Genomic DNA, 18282 nt, shown 5'->3' with positions numbered 1-18282 from the left:
TTTCACTGAATGCCAGGACTGGACATCCACACTCCTTTGCATTCTGAACAGAGGTGCAAAGAACTTCTCTCTGTAATCAAATAGCTGCCTTTTATTTCTTCATTGATGGGTGCTAATGGGAGGTGATGTCTGTAGCACCTGGTGGTCCTCTCTCTTCTGGCGCTCTTTTAGATATGGCACGCACTTTGAACCCATGCCACAATTTCATAGCAGCCATTTTGTGCCATGCCATTCCCTCACAGTAGCAATTTGGTGACAGGCAGCTATAACACTTTCTCAAAATTCCCAGAGTGCTGACTGGCCCAAAGGGGTTAGTGGCCCCTGCTCTGCATAATAACTGCAAGTACAATCTTCTGAGTGCCAGTCCTTACGTAGCTGAAATGACACTAAACTTGCATAAGTGGGAGGTATCAGAAGGTTATATACCTTATCGAACCTGGGGTTCCATCTAGGACTGTTCCTACCTTAAGAAAACACTATGAGTCTGTGAGAGAGCCTCTACTTTGCATGCAGAAGTCCCTGAATCAATCCCTGGAATCTCCAGCTAAGGCTGGGAGAAACCCTGATCTAAAATCCTGAAGAGCTGCTACCAGTTCGCGTAGACAATGTTAAGCTAAATGGGCCAATGGTTTGACTTGGTAGAGGGCACTTCCTTATGTTCCTGGTCCAGGTGGAGCTAAGCTTTAGTTTAGCCTTCAATCAACGTAAGGCAGACTGCTAAGGGCTTAATTGGCTGGACTGTGCTTTCTCAATCTTCTTAGGTTCCCAATTTTCCCTTTCTATTTCAGAGCTCCACAGAGGTCCTCCCATGTAGCTTTGGCTTTTTGCCATTATGTATTTATTTCCCCTCCATCTTCAGCAGGGGAAAGAAAATTGGATCCAGTTTGCATTTCAAGGCAAATTTACTGAATGTGTCTTTTCTGAAACAATACAAGAATGGAAACACAGCAACCCCTTAAAATTCGCATTTCTCCAGATTTTGCAATGCTGTTCTTCCCATCAGCCCCAGCAAGCATGGCCAATGGCCAGGGATTGTGAGAGTTGTAGTTCATCAACATTTGGAGGACCATAATAGATTCCCCACACCTGCATTAGGTTAAAGTGTGCATGGAAATGCATTAGTACAATAACATCCAAAACACATTATACTGGGGAAATTTGCTTTGCAAAAATGATACCTATTAGAACAAATTCTCACTAAACTGCTGATAATTTTTCTTCTGCACTTAAAGCAAAGTGATGTCAAAATGTGAACTTAAGACTGTGACAATGAGAAAACAGAGAAACCAAAAACTGACATATTTGCCCATTTCTAATCTTCAGCATTTACATTTTATGCAAAATAAAACTGAAAATCAGGGAAAGAATATAAAAACTCCTAAGACTTTTTAATGCATTGGGGCCTAGTTGCTGTGATATCTACAATGCTTTTCATTTCATTATTCTTAGTGCTGTGCATCTGAGTGTGTGCTTGTTCAAGCACTTGCTCAGCAGGATTTTTTTAAAAAATCCAACAGCAACAACAACAGTGAACCAGAGAATCCACAGCTTAGCAGACTTAAATTGATCCTGGCGGGACACTAACAGCATATTACCTGAATCTGGCTTAAGTATGAGGTTGCGTGGAGGTGTTCCTGTTTTTGTGGAGTGCTCAGCATGCTTTCTGTTAACTCAGCACCGTTTTACAGTGATGAAAAGTGTGCCATCTGGGTATTAACAACGCTTTAAAAATGAACACGATCTAAAGGTGCTTGCCTGTTTGAACATTTGCTCCTGAAGTTTGCAGGGTGCTCCTGGTGAGGTCAGTTCACTCAGTCCTATGAGCTGCTCAGATCAGTCTGTGGAATTTCCACTTTAAGAAAAAACGACAGCCCCAAACTCCCATGTTTCTGACACCAGCCTGACACATAGAATTCAAGCAGACAGGCTGATGGCTTTATTCCTGGCATTGAAACAGCTGATGAGAAATGTTCTGCTGCACAGGAGCAGGAGCAGTTAAGATACTGGCAACCCTCTTTGTGGGAAGATCAGGTAATAAATAATAATAATAATTAATTATTTATACCCCGCCCATCTGGCTGGGCTTCCCCAGCCACTCTGGGCGGCTTCCAAAAAAATATTAAAATAATGTAATACATCAGACATTAAAAGCTTCCCTAAACAGGGCTGCCTTCAGATGTCTTCTAAAAGTCTGGTAGTTGTTCTTCTCTTTGACATCTGGTGGGAGGGCATTCCACAGGGAGGGTGCCACTACCGAGAAGGCCCTCTGCCTGGTTCCCTGTAACTTGGCTTCTTGCAGTGAGGGAACCGCCAGAAGGCCCTCAGAGCTGGACCTCAGTGTCCGGGTAGAATGATGGGGTGGAGACGCTCCTTCAGATATACTGGACCAAGGCCGTTTAGGGCTTTAAAGGTCAGCACCAATGATCTTCCCACAAAGGATATACCACAGATATCATCAAAACCAAGGAGTGTGCAATAGAGTTTGGTTAGCCTAAACAACACCTTACGGCAAGCTCAAGGAACTCTGAGGGCGGCATTCCCTGCTCTGCATTTTTCTAGGGCCCATGTGCAAAAAGTGGGTGGGGCTAGAGGCAAAAATGGGTGGGGCAATTGATGTAAATATCATCTTTGTACAGTACACTGGTTTGCACACACTCACAGGCCCCGCCTCATGTTCCACCCAGGGAAGCAAGAGGTATGATCAGAGTTCTAGGCTGTATTCCAGCCAGGAAAAAAACACTCAAGGCAGGTGTGAAGCAGAGCAAGTGAGGGAGCCAGACAGAGAGTCCTGGAGTACCACACTGAACAGCCCACCCAGGGGTTCCAGGAGCTTACCCAGGGTTCGGTTTCCTCAGAATGAGAAACAGAAGAGGCTGTGGTGTCTTTAGGATATATGGTTTATTTACACACATATGAAGAAGAAGAAGAAGAAGAGTTTGGATTTGATATCCCGGCTTTCACTCCCTTTAAGGAGTCTCAAAGCGGCTAACATTCTCCTTTCCCTTCCTCCCCCACAACAAACACTCTGTGAGGTGAGTGGGGCTGAGAGACTTCAGAGAAGTGTGACTGGCCCAAGGTCACCCAGCAGCTGCATGTGGAGGAGCGGAGACGCGAACCCGGTTCCCCAGATTACGAGACTACCGCTCTTAACCACTACACCACACTGGCTCTGAGTCTGAGTCTACAATGGAGGGGTTTGCAGCACTGACACCCCCAAGAGACATATTCATGGAGGATACTATCAATGGCTACTAGTCATGATGGCTATGTTCTGCTTCCACAGTTGGAGGCAAAATGCTTCAGAAAACCATTTGCTGGAAACTGCAGGAGGGGAGAGTGACCTCATGCTTGGATCCTGCTTGTGGATCTCCCATGGGCTTCTGGGTGTCCACTGTGAGAACAGGATCTTGGACTAGATGGTTATCCAGCAGGCTCCTCTTATGTTCTTAAGTAGGCTTCCTACAGGCATCTGATTGGCCGCTATGAGAAGAGAGTGCAGGACTAGATGGGCATTTTTCAGATCCAGCAGGGCTCTTCTTGTGTTTTTATATTCAGAAAGAAATTAGATGAAAGGCATTAGTGGTTGTGCCTATGCTACTCCCTCCTGCTACAGACTCTCTCCTAAGTCCAAGCCTAAGCACTTTGTAAAACCTGCGTGTTGAGGCACAGTGAGTGAAGACAGTGAAGGTTTGGACAACGGTCCAAGCTTTCAAGATGGGACAGGCCAAAACTCTCCCCTTATCTCAGTCTCAGCATAATGAATTTTCATCCCAGCAGCTTCAAATGAAGCTTAACATCTGCAGGATTGACAAACAAGAATAATAACTTAAGTCCTCCCAATATTCTCGTTCACTAAATAAAAAGAGTAATAACCAAAAACATTTATTTTGCAAACAAGAGACTCACCATATGCCGGTAGTTCTCGCTCTCATAAAGAGGCAGCAAAGAAAAAGGAGGAAGCAGCAAGGCTGCTCAGGGAGCAAGCACACTCCTAAAGCTCAGCTGCATTGGTGTGGGCTTCAGCTCTGAGCATGCTCAGAACCATTATATGATTCTGACCTAGGCTAAGGCTACCCCATAAGGCTGTTCTTGAATCAGTGTCCTCCTCACCCTTCCCTAATCTCCTACAGCAGGGTTTCCCAAACTTGGGTCTCCAGATGCTTTTGGACTACAAGTCCCATCATCCCTGACTACTGGTCCTGCAAGCTAGGGATAATGGGAGTTGCAGTCCAAAAAAACAGCTGGAGACCCAAGATTGGGAAACCCTGCCTCTGCTAGATTGGCCTCATTAGAGCAGATGGAGAGTAGGCAATCCTATCACTGGTGGTTTTGCTTAGAGGCACAAGGGAGGGCCTCCTTTGACATAGCTATGCTTTTGGTTTAGTGGTACAGAGAGCGGACTGTCCAGAAAACAGATTGGCAGAAATGTCTGAAGAACTTCTCTGAGCTGAAAAGCAAGTATAAAATGTGTGTAAGAAAGGAAAGTGTGTGCGGCTTTGAAGTTTGTTTATTTGTTTGTGGGGGGGGAGTTGGCAGGTGGGGGGGTTAAAATTGCTTTATATTCTTATTGGGGAGGGCTGTGCCTCCACTGTTCCCAAAACTGGCACCCCCTTGTACATCCATACAGCACCATGGCCTGCACACTGTTACATAATATATGCAATTTTACAAACATTATTTTGTTGGAGAGCTGCATCGTAGAATCTGGACCAGAGTGGTTTTTTGAAGGAAGGTTTTGTTTCAGTTTTCATATTGTTTTGAAGTGTGTGAATTTCAGATTCACCTTTAAATGCAAACTTGGTTGAATTCCTTCCACACCTCCAGCAGCAATCAGGATTCACAGACCTTGGTCTGCAGCAAAGTGTATCGTTCAGTCCTATATCTTGCAAACTGCTGCCTCAGCAGGGTGGCCCATAGCATGAAGCACACATTTGCTTTTCCACTATTAAGCATTATGCCCACAATATTTCAATACTTCAGAGAAAAAGCAGAGAAAGGGGCCTTTTGTTAGGAGGGATTGAGAAGTTCCAGTACTTTCTAATGGGAAAGAATATATAAATATACATAGCCTGGAGACTTTTATAAAAGAGAGAGAGGCAGAAAAAGAGAACATTCAATTTAGACACTTGTATCATATTGCAGCTGGAGCAAATGTCACATTTCTTTTTGCAGACTTGCCACTTAACTCGCTTGTTAAGGAAGAACCAGAGGGGGGAAAGAGCCTCATAAGCAGGTTGTCAGCTCTAGTTTGGTTTTTTTCTCTTTTTTTCCCTCCCTCCCCTCTCTCACAATAAGTTATAGTTGTTGAAAGCCTGAAATGTTCAACATAGTTTTTCGTTCTGAGGTGGACCGATGTGGTGGGCCTGGTTGACATCCAGCTATTGAAAAAGAGTACAGTCGTACCCCGGCTCCCAAACGCCTTGGGAATCGAACATTTCGGCTCCCAAATGATTGAAAACCAGAAGTGAGTCTTCCAGTTCTCGAACATTCTTTTGGAAGCTGAACGTCTGACGAGGCTTCTGCGGCTTCTGATTGGCTGCAGGAGCTTCCTGCAGCCAAACAGAAGCCATGCTTTGGAAGTCAAATGTTTCAGAAGTCGAATGGACTTCTGGAACGAATTCTGTTTGACTTCCGAGGCACAACTGTATTAGGAATGCAACAGCAGGATCATTCAGTCTGTAACTTAAGAGTTAATTCTGCTATCAGCAGGGCTGGCCGAACCATGGGACAAGGTGAGGTAACCGCCTCAGGTGGCAGGATTCACAGGGGCACCAGATCCCAATGTAGATCTTTATTCCAGCCTTGTTCCTGATGTAGCTGCTCACTCACCCCTTCTTCCCTTGTGAGGAGTCAGGCACCATTTTGTGGTTCGCCAAAATATCTTGGGCCAGCCTTGGTTATCAGTAAGTCAACTAACCAAGAGGAGGATGAGTGCAGATCTTACTTAGCAACCAGGCAGAGTGGCATGATTTTCACTGCTCTGATTGGCTGTATAGGTCTGAGGGAGTTTTCTTCTGTATATTTGGTTAAATGTCTCCGTACTATGTGCTAGGTCTGAACTAAGAAAGCCAGTATCTCTCTGTTCCATTCTCCTCAAATTATACACTGTTTTGGTTCAATTTGCTTAGTAAAGTTTTATCAGGACTTTTCTATCTGAACTCAGTTTGCATTACTTAAATCTTTGCTGTGAGTGCATATATTTATATACACAATTTGATCAGATTAATGTGTTACTGGTTTTTTAGGTGTACCCTGCTGGATCACATCAAGTATCCACACAATCCAGGGATCAAGAATCTAGTCACCCTTCAAAAGTTACTGGGCTACATTTCCCATAATCTTTTGACTGTTCACCATGCTTGCTTTGGTTGATGACAGCTGAAGTCCACCAATATCTACATTCATGGGTTTCCCTCCCAGATCTAACCCCACCACTGAACCATTATATGTTTCCAATAAGCCCACAAACATGGAAGGAATATACTTCCATCATCATTTTCTCCACCACCAAATTGTTACACAGTAGTGGAGGCTGGTCCTTTAGGGTGAGTGAGGCACCAACCTAAGTCTTCTCTCAACTGACTACCTGGACAAGGTCTTGCCTGCCAGCTCCCTCTTCCTTAGTCTCAGTGTTGCCTTTGCAGATTTCAGCAGGGAGGAGGATGGTGTCAAAACTAGAATGAATTGGCTCTGCCTAACATTGCCTTTAGCTCCACCTACTGTTGGTCTCTCTGCTTTCTGTCCAACTAGTTCCAATGGACACCAGCCACCAGTGGTAGTGTAGCATCTCAGAATGCAACACTCCTACCTCATAAATGTGTCCAATACATCCGGGCTCCCTTTAAATATACAGGATTGTATCCAGTGTCATTGACATTCAGATTCCAGAGAAGTCAATAGGGTTAAGCAAGTCAAGATCCCTTGTTTTCAGTGTGTCTCCTCTCCTCTACTCTACTCTACAGGAAGCTCCTGCAGCCAAACGGAAGCTGCAGAAGCCACATCAGACATTCAGGTTCCAAACTATGTTTGCAAACTGGAACAGTCACTTCCGGGTTTGCGGCGTTCAGGAGCCAAAATGTTTGACTCGCAAGGCGTTTGGGATCCAAGGTACGACTGTACTCTTATATAAGGTCTCAGACAACTAGTGTCTCTTAACTGTTTTACAGTGGACTTTTTGTCCCTATTATCTTTTTTTAAAAGAGAGAAGTACAAATGTCTCATTTTCAGTTTTCCTAGTAATCAGGGTGCCCTGAATTACATGTGCACCAAATTTCAGCTTTTCTGGGTCATGCGGAAGTTCCCTAACAACTGTGATGCTCCAGGGATTGAAACATCTTTCTATGTATAGTGATATGAACTTGCTGGAGAAATGCAAAGCACTTAAAATGTGGGATTAAGGTATATTATTCCATCACCATCATCGTATTCACCAGAAATGCTTGGTTTATTGGTTTGTTTTTAAAGGTGGGGTTGACCTGTGGATTAATGACCTGTGGCCCTCCAGGCTCTGTTGGACCCCATCAGCCCCTTGGCAGTGGTAAAGGGTGTTCATCGCTAGAGTCCAGCAACATCTGGAGGACCACAGGTTCCTCACTCCTGCCTCAAGAAAGCAGAAACTGTCAAGTGCCTAAATAATGGATGTGGCTGTGAATTTGCCTCCCAAGCATATTACATGCTCCTACGGCATATTTGACTCATTTTGAGTTTCCTGAGAATTGCCATGTCACCCATCACATATTCCCTGTCAGCTTCCCTCTCTGGCAAGCAATTACATTTTTCATAAATGAGTTCCCTATCCTCATGCACCATTCGCCTGTTACATGGGGATATTGTGTCCGCATAGCTTGATTTATGATTGAATATTGGAGTTGATTGGTGCATACAATCCACTTCTCTATTTCCAGCCAATTCCCTATATCCATTTTGTCTTTTGTTTGAGAGATGACTTCTTTTTGAGAGAGAGAGAGAGAAAGAGAAAGAGAGAGAGAGAGAGAGAGAGAGAGAACACGTTATTCCTCAGCAACAATATTTTTTAGAGAAGCCCGTGGGAGCTGTGAAAATCATCTTGGCTGTTTGCTAATGTTGCCGGTCTTTGAATTAGCCCCCCCCCCCAATTCCTTGAATAACTTGTTAGGTAGAGAATGACATATTACTCTCTCTTTTTTTTGATATCCTGAATCAGAGCTCATGAAACATGTTGCTTTCAAGAATGTAACAATGGCAGCCATATAGGAGGTCTCCAACAAGGTGGCTTAGAATCGACTTTGCAGGTGTCAGTTGGTGGAATGACAAAATAGAAAGACAATGTGCCTCGCACAGTGGGGTGAGATGGGGGGGGAATCCCCTTGCAAATATGATACATTTTGGTTTTGCAGCCTCGGCTCCTTTTTAATTCCTATGAAATATCCTCCAGTATTTCATACATGAAAATAGGGAGAAGTGTTTAACACAAACACAGATTTCTCATGCCAAGGAGAAATCACATTATCATTTCTGAAAGGTTTGCTCTGACTGATTTGTGCTGTGCATGGAAGTTTATGGAAACATCAAATTTGGAAGGGACCATGGAGATCAATTAGATCAACTTGATACAGGGTCTCCAAGGCAATATGAAACTATAGCGTCCCTGACGGATGGCTGTCCAGCTTCTCAGATGCCTACAGTGAAGGAGAGCTCACCACCAACCAAAACTCCAGATTAAGGTGCCATCTGCACTATACAATTAAAGCAGTATCGTACCACTTTGAGCAGTCATAACTTTCCCCAAGGAATCCTGGGAGCTGTAGTTTGTTAAGGCTGTTGTTTGTTAAGTTTTTAGGAGAACCCTATTCCCCTCAAATTATGGTGCTGGAATTATGGTGCTGGAGGAGACTCTTGAGAGTCCCATGTACTGCAAGAAGATCAAACCTATCCAATGTTAAGGAAATCAGCCCTGAGTACTCACTGGAAGGACAGATCCTGAAGCTGAGGCTCCAGTACTTTGGCCACCTCATGAGAAGAGAAGACTCCCTGGAAAAGACCCTGATGTTGGGAAAGATGGAGGGCACAAGGAGAAGGGGACGACAGAGGATGAGATGGTTGGATAGTGTTGTGGAAGCTACCAGCATGAGTTTGACCAAACTGCGGGAGGCAGTGGAAGACAGGAGTGCCTGGCGTGCTCTGGTCCATGGGGTTGCAACAAGTCGGACACGACTAAACGACTAAACAACACAACAACAATTCCCCTCAAAGAGCCAAATCTTCTGGAGTTCCCTGAGAAGCGAAATAAACTAATCTGAGAATTGTAACTCTGAAGTTTCTGAAAACTTGTGGCAGGAATGCATGAACAGGGCTCTAAAACTGGGTCTGGGTCTATATAATCTGCAGTATTATATTCTTCCACAGTGGGGTGACATTAGTGAAATGCCTATCAATTAAAAGGCACCTCCATTTTCCATCCTGGCCTCAGTGCCACGACCTTCCTCAAAACTTGTCAAAACTAGTAACAATATTGAGTAAATTTTAAGCTATGTAGAAAGGATCTGACATTCTCCTAAACAGAGTTACCAATAGTGCTTGGCATTCATCACTGTGGATCTTCATCAAATAGCATCTTTGAGCCCTGACAGAATAAGTGCACGTGCCTAAGGTCAGTCTCAGCTATGTCTTTCTTTTTCTTTATCTCAGAGGTGCTCAGTCCACTGTCAGAGTAAATAAGTCCCTCACCCAAAGGATGAAGCAATTACCAACCTCTAGCAAATGTCAGCTCCGGATGTTGCTTATGAAAGATGGGTTTTTTCCTCCTCTCTCTCTCCAAATCTTGGTGTAACCTGAGTAGGAATGAGGCCCAGTAAGTAACCCACTGCCGTGGCAGCATTTGAACTCAGATGTGTTGATTGCAATGCAAAGGACCTTAGCTCAGTGATGGAACACCAGCTTTGCATTCAAAAAATCCCAGGTTCAATCTCTGGTGTCTCAGGTAAGGTTGGGGAAGGACTTCTGCCTGAAGCCTTCGAGAGATGCTGCCAGTCAGTGTAAGCAACACTAGGTAGAACATTGGTCTGAGCCAATATATGGTAGTTTTCTATGGCCACTCAGAGTCATGAAGACTGGAATCACTTTAATTTTAGGCGAAGGCTTATAGTTACTTGCGGAGTGCCTCATTTGCATGCCAAAGGTCTCAGGTTCAATCCCTGGCATCTCCAGGTAGGACTGGGCTGAGAAAGATTCTCTGCCTGAAACCCTGGGCAGCTGGCACTAGGCAGTGTCAGCAATACTGAGGTAGATGACCCAATGATCTGACTTGGTATAAGGCAGCTTCCTATGTTCCTACAGATGCCTCTATGACCCCATCTGCACTTTACCATTTAAAGCAGTATCACACCACACTGGACAGCCATGGCTCTTTCCCCCAACCCTGAGAATCCCAGAAAGCATAGTTTGTTAAGGGTGCTGAGAGTTGCTAGGCAGCTCCTGTCCCCTTCACAGAGCTACAGTTCCCAGAGTTCATTGAGGAAAGAGTTTGATTGGGAAATGTAGCTCTGTGTGGAGAATAGGGGTCTCCTAAGAACTCTTAGCACTTTCAACAAACTACAGTTCCCAGGATTGTTTGGGGGAAGCCAGTTTAAAGTGGTGTGATTCTGCTTTAAATGTATAGTGCAGATGGGGCCGTAGAGTGTACAGAAGGACCCAAGATTTTCCAAACTGTTTGGAAGAAGCCAAAGTTTCAGTGCCTATAAGCAACAAATATTTTCTTATTCTTCTGCAGGATTATCTTTTATTTGCTGGATGACGGTTCATGTGGTGTTTTTGTCTGATTCATCCTCATCCGGTTTAAGCTTTCAGACCTATCAGACACATAATGAAAAATAATATTTTAGCAAAATGTGCCATTTACACTGAAAGAGAGGGCAAGCTTACCTTTTCTTTTTTAATCTCAGTGTACAGGATTTAGAATTTCTCCAGCACAAATAAATTGTTCTCTTCAAAACAAATATTTTCGTCATTTAAATTCATCACAGGTTGAGTATGTTCCCAATTGCTCTTGACTGTGCAACTTGGCAACCAGAGGGCATATAAAGAGATTGTCATTCACGTCAGCAGGCCTTGTGTGGGTGGCTGTTGCCATAGCCCTGGAGCAGTTTGAATTTACCCAGGTCAGGGTCACCTCAATCTAGCAAATATTTGTTGGGAGTAAAACAGGAGAGATCATTCAGTGTATGACTTAAAAGTTAATCCTTTTATCAGTATGTCGGTTAGCCAAGAGGGGGACAGTGGAGGTGTTTCTTAGAACCCAGGCAGAGTGGCATGTTCTTCAGTGAGGTAGCTCATGCTCTATTGGCTACAAAGTTTTGAGGGAGTTTTTCAGCTTTATCTGTTAGTTAAATGTCTTTCTGTTATGTACAAGAAGAGCAAAACCTCTCAGTGAGGGGAACAGGGATCTCCTAACAACACTCAGCACCTTTAACTACAGCCCCCAACGTTCTTAGGGCAAGTCAAGACTATTTTAAGTGGTATGATCATGCTTTAAATGAACAGCGCAGATGCAACCTGTGTTACATTCTGGGTGTTTTACCAGCAGCAAGGTTCAACTAATAACATCTATGTTCTTCCCAGCATCCTCAATATCAACCCCAAGGGTTCTCCCAAATGAAAAAGGGAATATATTTTGATGGGACACTGAGATCGGGCAGCGTTGCTCATTCCCACTTTGTTCAACAGCCTCTATGAGATGACCCCACCTGAGTCATCTTCAGTCAGCAACATTTATTTCACTGGTCCTACACCCTTCATTTCTTGGGATCATTGTACCTGTTCTGCAATTTATTTATAAACATTAGTTTTATCATCAGTTTCTGGAGTTAACTGTGAAAACATTAATGTCATTGATTCTTCGTTAATCAGGAATTTATATAGCCCTTGTGTATTATCCCCAGTTTATTCTTCTCCGCTGTCATAAATCTGTTGCATTTCAGGCTTCAGTAGATGCTCCCCAATCCATAAATCATTCCAGACATCTATTATTTCTTAATTACTTTATGAGGAATGCCTTTTTGCAGAGGTTATGCAGTAATTCAAGGTGACAGTGACTTAAAGCTTCATGTGCATCTTCTTCTCCACCACCAATCTGGCCCAACATAATCAGGATAACATAACAGCAAGTCAGTAATTCTGGGTCACATATTGAGACATTTATTATTGCCAATTAAAATTCCGGAATACTTAAAAGCATTGCTAGTATTGCAATGATGGGTGTGTGCTAGTGTATATTCTGGGTCGTATCTATTCCCAGTCCTACTCAGAGTAAATTCATGGTTCTTTCAATGGTTCTGCTCTGCATAGAACATGGTTGGATACAGCCCTCTGTCAATAATTGGTTGTGTAAGTCTGCCTAGAATAATCTATTTTATTAATTTTTAATCACTTGGAGTTTTGTTTAACCTGTGTATTTTATTTTTACTTGGCTTGTGAAGTCAGCGGTCAGGGTGCTATTTGACTTGGCTTGACTTAAGCTGACTCTTTAAATATGTCTGTTTGTAAGTAATGGCCAGTGCTGGATTTACGTATAAGCTAAACAAGCTATAGCTTAGGGCCCCACTCTCTTGGGGGCCCCCAAAAAAATTAAAGGGGAAAAAACTGGATGTACATTTCCAAAATATAAGATAAAAAAACAAATAAAATAAAACCTACATACAGCAACAGTGTTTTGTGTTGTGTAGGCAACACAAATGGCTTTAGATACCTATTAGGTCCATAAATTACCAAAAACATATATTCAACACAAAAAACAGCGACAATTTGTTGTTGACAAAGGACAGCTGGACATATAAAGGGCCCTATTACCTTCAGTAGCTTAGGGCCTCATCAAACCTAAATCCGGCCCTGGTAATGGCATATATTTTCCATTTCATATTAACATCCAACATAGTGTCTTTGCTATAATAACAAAAATACAAAGCAAGGGAACTATTAATTAAAAAACAAAAAGTAGTAGCCTAGTGATTTGTTATCAAATGTTCTACTGCCATTTTACAATTTACTAATATGCAAAGTAGTTCTATACAGGACCGGTGCACCCATGAAACAAGAGGAGACAACTGCTTCAGGTGGCAGGATCTACAGGGGCAGCAGATCCAACCTCCTAGGAATGCATTCCTTGCTGCTTCTGCTGACAGCTGCAGCACACTCCTTGGAAGAAAGATCTATTGGCCCCTCAGCCTCCCACCTCTGTAATGGCCTCTTGGCAAATAGGAGGCACTGCTAGTCTTATCTCATCCCTAGGGATAGGCAGAGACCAGCAACAGTAGCAGCAGCACCTATTTGCTGAGAGCCCACTGGGCAATGCTGCCTCCACAGTGGCTTCTCGGTGAATAGGAGACGCTGTTGGTCTCTTCCCCATCCCCTCTGGAGTCTCCTGGACTCTGCACCTACCCAGTGGAGGTGGTCCATTCCCCCCTGTAACAGCCTTTGATTCCTACTTCAACCATCAGGTAAGGCTGATTTGATTCCCACCCTTGTTCCCAACGTAGATCTTTATTCCCGCCCCCTGCCACCGCCCCACTCATTCCTGATTTAAATCTTCAAACACTCCTTCTTCCCAGGCAAGAAGGCACCATTTTAAGATTCACCTTAGGAGCAAAAATGTCTTCAGCTGGCCCTGGTTCTATATGACTGGGAATATCACCTCCCCACTTGTTTTGCTCTCCCAATTTTGAGGGAAAAAATGCATTCCAGGGAGTCACCCATAAGTTATTGTAATACAACAGTTTAAACACTGCAATGCCACATTGCTTGTTCCCATATATGTAAAGGTGGTAACTGATGACTTTCCCAGTGCTTAGCAGAGGCAGCCTGATTTGACCTGACCATCAATTTAGATCAGTGTCGGGGAGTGGGGGTGGGCAGGGACACCTTTTTTTTAACTCTCAGAGGAAACCATAGGCAACAGGTGAGTGTATCAATGGATGTGACTTTTCTTTTCTTTTTTAACCTCTGGACAGTGAGCTACCTTCTACGCAAAGTCAGACTTGTCTGCAGCTGCACCCGCATCTCTCTACAAATCCTGACACAATTGCTCCAAAAAGTTGTCCTTTTGGGGGGGGGACAATCCATAGTTTTTGAGCTTTATTAGGGCGACTGGCAGTGGTGGATGACAGGGTGGCAAGTGGACTCCTGAAATTGCCATCTAGGAGGCTACAAGGAAGCAATCGCTGCATAGCTCTTCTGCTTCTTCCGAGGAGCAGACAAAATCCTGGACATTTACTATTAAATTGAAAGTTCTCACTGGGTGCCAATTTAGCCCCCACCCCCGGACATTACTGGAATTTTCCAGTATATATGGCGACCCTAAATTATCAGAGTTCAAGGATGCACTCCAGCCAGGTAAACTGGACAAGCAAAAGCAGTCAAGACAGCATGGTGCAGGGCCATTGAGAGGTGTGGCCTGGGAGGGGGTGTGGCCAAGTGAGAGGGGGCTGCATTCAGGATGTTTATCTGCCGTGTCTTTATTCTCACAGAATATATTCTTCCCTCTTTTTTTCTCAATGAAGACAGGCAGTGCGAGTAGAATAATGGGAGGAAATGCATGAATGGCATTCTCTGCTGATGATCTCAGCATATGCTGATCTACCCTAGAAGCAAACTGAACCAGGGCCTCTTAAAAAACATGTAGCCCTCAGTCCTCATTCATTGTATACAATAGCCTTGCCTTCCTTTTACAACATCCCACAGCTTGTATATGAAGGGATATTTGGGGGGAAATGGGGGGGGTTTGATTCCGAAAGTGCTTATGCTTCTATAAGTTATCTAACACGTGTGTTTGCATAAATTGTCTAATTAATGTGAAACACTACAATACACACACGTAATTAAAATAATAGAGGACAGCACCCATGAAGGCCTGCTGTAAGTGCAACTGGGGTGGTTAAATAAATAACAAATTGTTGATCTCAATTCAGCAATCTCAAGCACAGGATGTGGTTTAGCCTAGAACAACCGAAACAAAAAATCTGGATGTCTGCAAAAGTTCAAGAAAACCAGCCTATAACAAGTCAAGCTGCTCGCAATAAATAAACAATAAGATACCCCTATTCTGACCCTAAAAAATATTCCCAAGAAAGCTTATTTAGGGGACTTACTCTCCTTTTATCCTGCAATAACCCTGTGAGATAGACTTGGTTGCGAAAGAGTGAGATGATCCAGCGAGCTTTGTGGCTCAGTGAGATATTTGAACGTTTGACTCCCTGGTCCTAACCTACCACTCTCACCTTTGTGCTACAGTGGCAGGAAATTTCTTGTTCCTTTTCTCTTTGATGTCACCATGTATACAACCCCCGCTCCCTTTCTTCTGAGTCATGCTGCTAAAATAGAGGACAAAAGTGTCTAGGAGGCAAAAAGTGACAGTTTGCAACACTGCATTTTAAGGAACCTAGCCATGATGTCCTGTCCTAAGAGGCATCAGCACTGTGTCAAAAATAGATCAGTCAATACTGGTTTGTATCAATGAATGTGAGACAGAGATGGGATAGGTCCTCGAGATATATATATATATATCTCTCTTCCTGACATTGTTGCTCTGTTTGCCAGTTGGATAATGCCCTGAAAATCACTTCTGAAATGGCATTGACTAGGACTGATGTGCAGTTTCCTGGTGGCTTCTAGGAAGAGTGTTTCAAGACTACCCCTTTCCTCCACTTAATGGGACAGAAAACATGGGGAAAGTGATGTAGCTCAATGCATACAAAATACCCCAGATTAACACAGAAAGCCAGTGTGGTATAGCAGTTAAGAGTCTTGGACCAGGCAGATCAGGGCTGTTTCTGGGGGACAGTAGAGACAGAAGTCTCTCAGCAGAAGTTATTGAATAGGTCTGCTTACCTTCTCTCCCTAGTTCTGCAGTGTTGGTCTAATAATGAGAATGTTGTGGTTCGAGGACCCGACCCCCGCATTGTGAAATGAATACACAAGGACACGTGATGTAAGGTTAATGGCCAAGGAAAGGCCACAACTTTATTGATTACAGCAGTGAAAAGGTATTGGCTTAGGCATTGGATCTCTAAAACAAAGGGGTTTATTCACCAGTAGGTGGAGCCTGTTGATGCTAATCCAACTATAGGCTCTCCCCTGATGTCACCGAGGGTCGTGCTATGGCCTCCCGCCAAGCAGGCATCGGACAGAATACACGACCGCCAGATTCCTTTAACGGAATACCCAAAAATTGAAGGCATAGGCGATGGCCACACCTAGCCCTTCGACACCACAACACATTATTCCAATGCCTAACCACCACCCGAGCCGAAAGGCTCGCCGCCAATACCCTTACGGCTGCAACCAATCCCAGATGCTGCTGATAACGCTATCTAACCAAATGTCGTTCCCCAGATCCGATAGATGCACACCGTCATTCCGGTATAAGGCTTGGTCGCCGACCCGGATACGGTCATGATAAATGACTCGGCCATTCATGAAGCGCACCCAACGGGCCACTGCCCGATTTACGAGTTTCCTGGTTTTTTCAATGGCCATACAGCTCTGCGCACCACGCCAAAAAATTCTCTTCAGGAAGGAGGACCAGAACACCGTCGTTCTGGGACATAAGGCTGCAAACGCATTCAAGTCTCTTTTTATGTTCGACAACAAGTCCACACGAGACGACGGCGAAGAATGAGGCCGGGGAAAGGCTGGCGCTGCAGCAAAAGGCTGCTGAACACGCCCCCTCTGAGGCACCTGGTTGGGTGCCTGCCGAGGGGGGTGGGCGCCAGCCAGGTGAGGTGGAGGCAGGGGGCTGATGCCCCCTGCTAGGGGCGGTGCTCAGCTCCCGCCCACAACCACTCCCCTCTCTTCCAGGGAGGAGAGTCTCTTTAGGAATATCAGACTATTATTTGAAAACATCTGACTTATATCTGACCATCCAAATGACAGCTTTGTTGTTTGTTTGTTTGTTTGTTTGTTTGTTTGTTTGTTTGTACCAGTCATCTGCCCAACCCTACTCTGTGGCTTCCCCACAACTACACACCCAAGAGGAGGAGGATGGTTTAAGAGGAGGCCAACTAAAGCCAATCTAGTGGCCATCATTGTCTCTTGTGGGAACATATCCCATGGTTTGGCAAGGTACTGTGTGAAAAAGTGCTTGCTTTCTTTTCTGTCCTGAATCGTACAACGTTCAGCTTCATTGGAAGCCCATGAGTTCTAATGTTATGAGGGGGACAAAATAATAAGAATTCTTTCTTCACTTCCTGCTTGCTGTGCATAATTCTGCACTCTTCTCTCTTATCTCCTCTTACTCACCTAAAAAGACATCCCTTGCTGCAACCTTTCCTTTCCTTTCCTTCCCCTCCATCAAGCAGCACAATGTAGCAACAAGGGCACCCCCATGTTCTCTTCTTAAATCTTCAATTTAACAACAGAAAAATACAGGATACCTCTTTTCCAGATAACACTGTTTGTCTCAAATGCCCACCTCTAGACTAAACACCATCATGCAGACATTCAGGCAGCAACCCATACTGATCACAGCACTCTTGGAGGAGCTGCCCAGTGTGGAACATCAATGAACCAGGGAGCTTGACAGAACTCCATGGCAACCTCTTTGCGTACTTAAACCTGGAAAACCTGTGCTCCAAATTTAATTCCCCCAGGAGAATATTTTTCACTGCTAATTTCCACTAAGGAAGGAAAGGAGTTTCAAGGCACAGTAAAGCACAGAACAAGAACTAAGAGCTGAAGCATCTTGAAGGTATGTAGCATAGGTTGAGGGTTTACTAGGGGTGGCTAACCTTGGTCAAATCAAGTCCCACATAGTTTTGCTACAATCCTTCTGGGTAAAAAAGGTAAAGGACCCCTGGACGGTTAAGTCCAGTCAAAGGCGACTATGGGGTGTGGCGCTCATCTCTGCTTTCAGGCCAAGGGAGCCGACGTTTGTCCACAGACAGCTTTCCAGGTCATGTGGCCAACATGACTAAACTGCTTCTGGTGCAACGGGACACCTTGACAAGTGCCAGAGCGCATGGAAATGCCATTTACCTTCCTGCCGCAGCAGTACCTATTTATCTACTTGCACCGGTGTGCTCTCGAATTGCTAGGTTGGCAGGAGCTGGAACAGAGCAATGGGAGCTCACTCCTTCGTATGTATTTGAACCACCAACCTTCCTATCAGCAAGCCCAAGAGGCTCAGTGGTTTAGACCACAGCGCCACCTGTATCCCTTCTAGATGCCACATATCAGCAGTGGGTGTGGTCAAAAAAGGGCATGGTCACCCCACACTTTTACGCACATGTGTGGACACCACACAAACACTACACAACT

This window comes from Podarcis filfolensis, assembly GCF_964270895.1.
Source record: "Podarcis filfolensis genome assembly, chromosome: Z".
In the NCBI taxonomy this organism is placed as follows: Eukaryota; Metazoa; Chordata; class Lepidosauria; order Squamata; family Lacertidae; genus Podarcis; species Podarcis filfolensis.
This window is presented reverse-complemented; position numbering follows the sequence as displayed.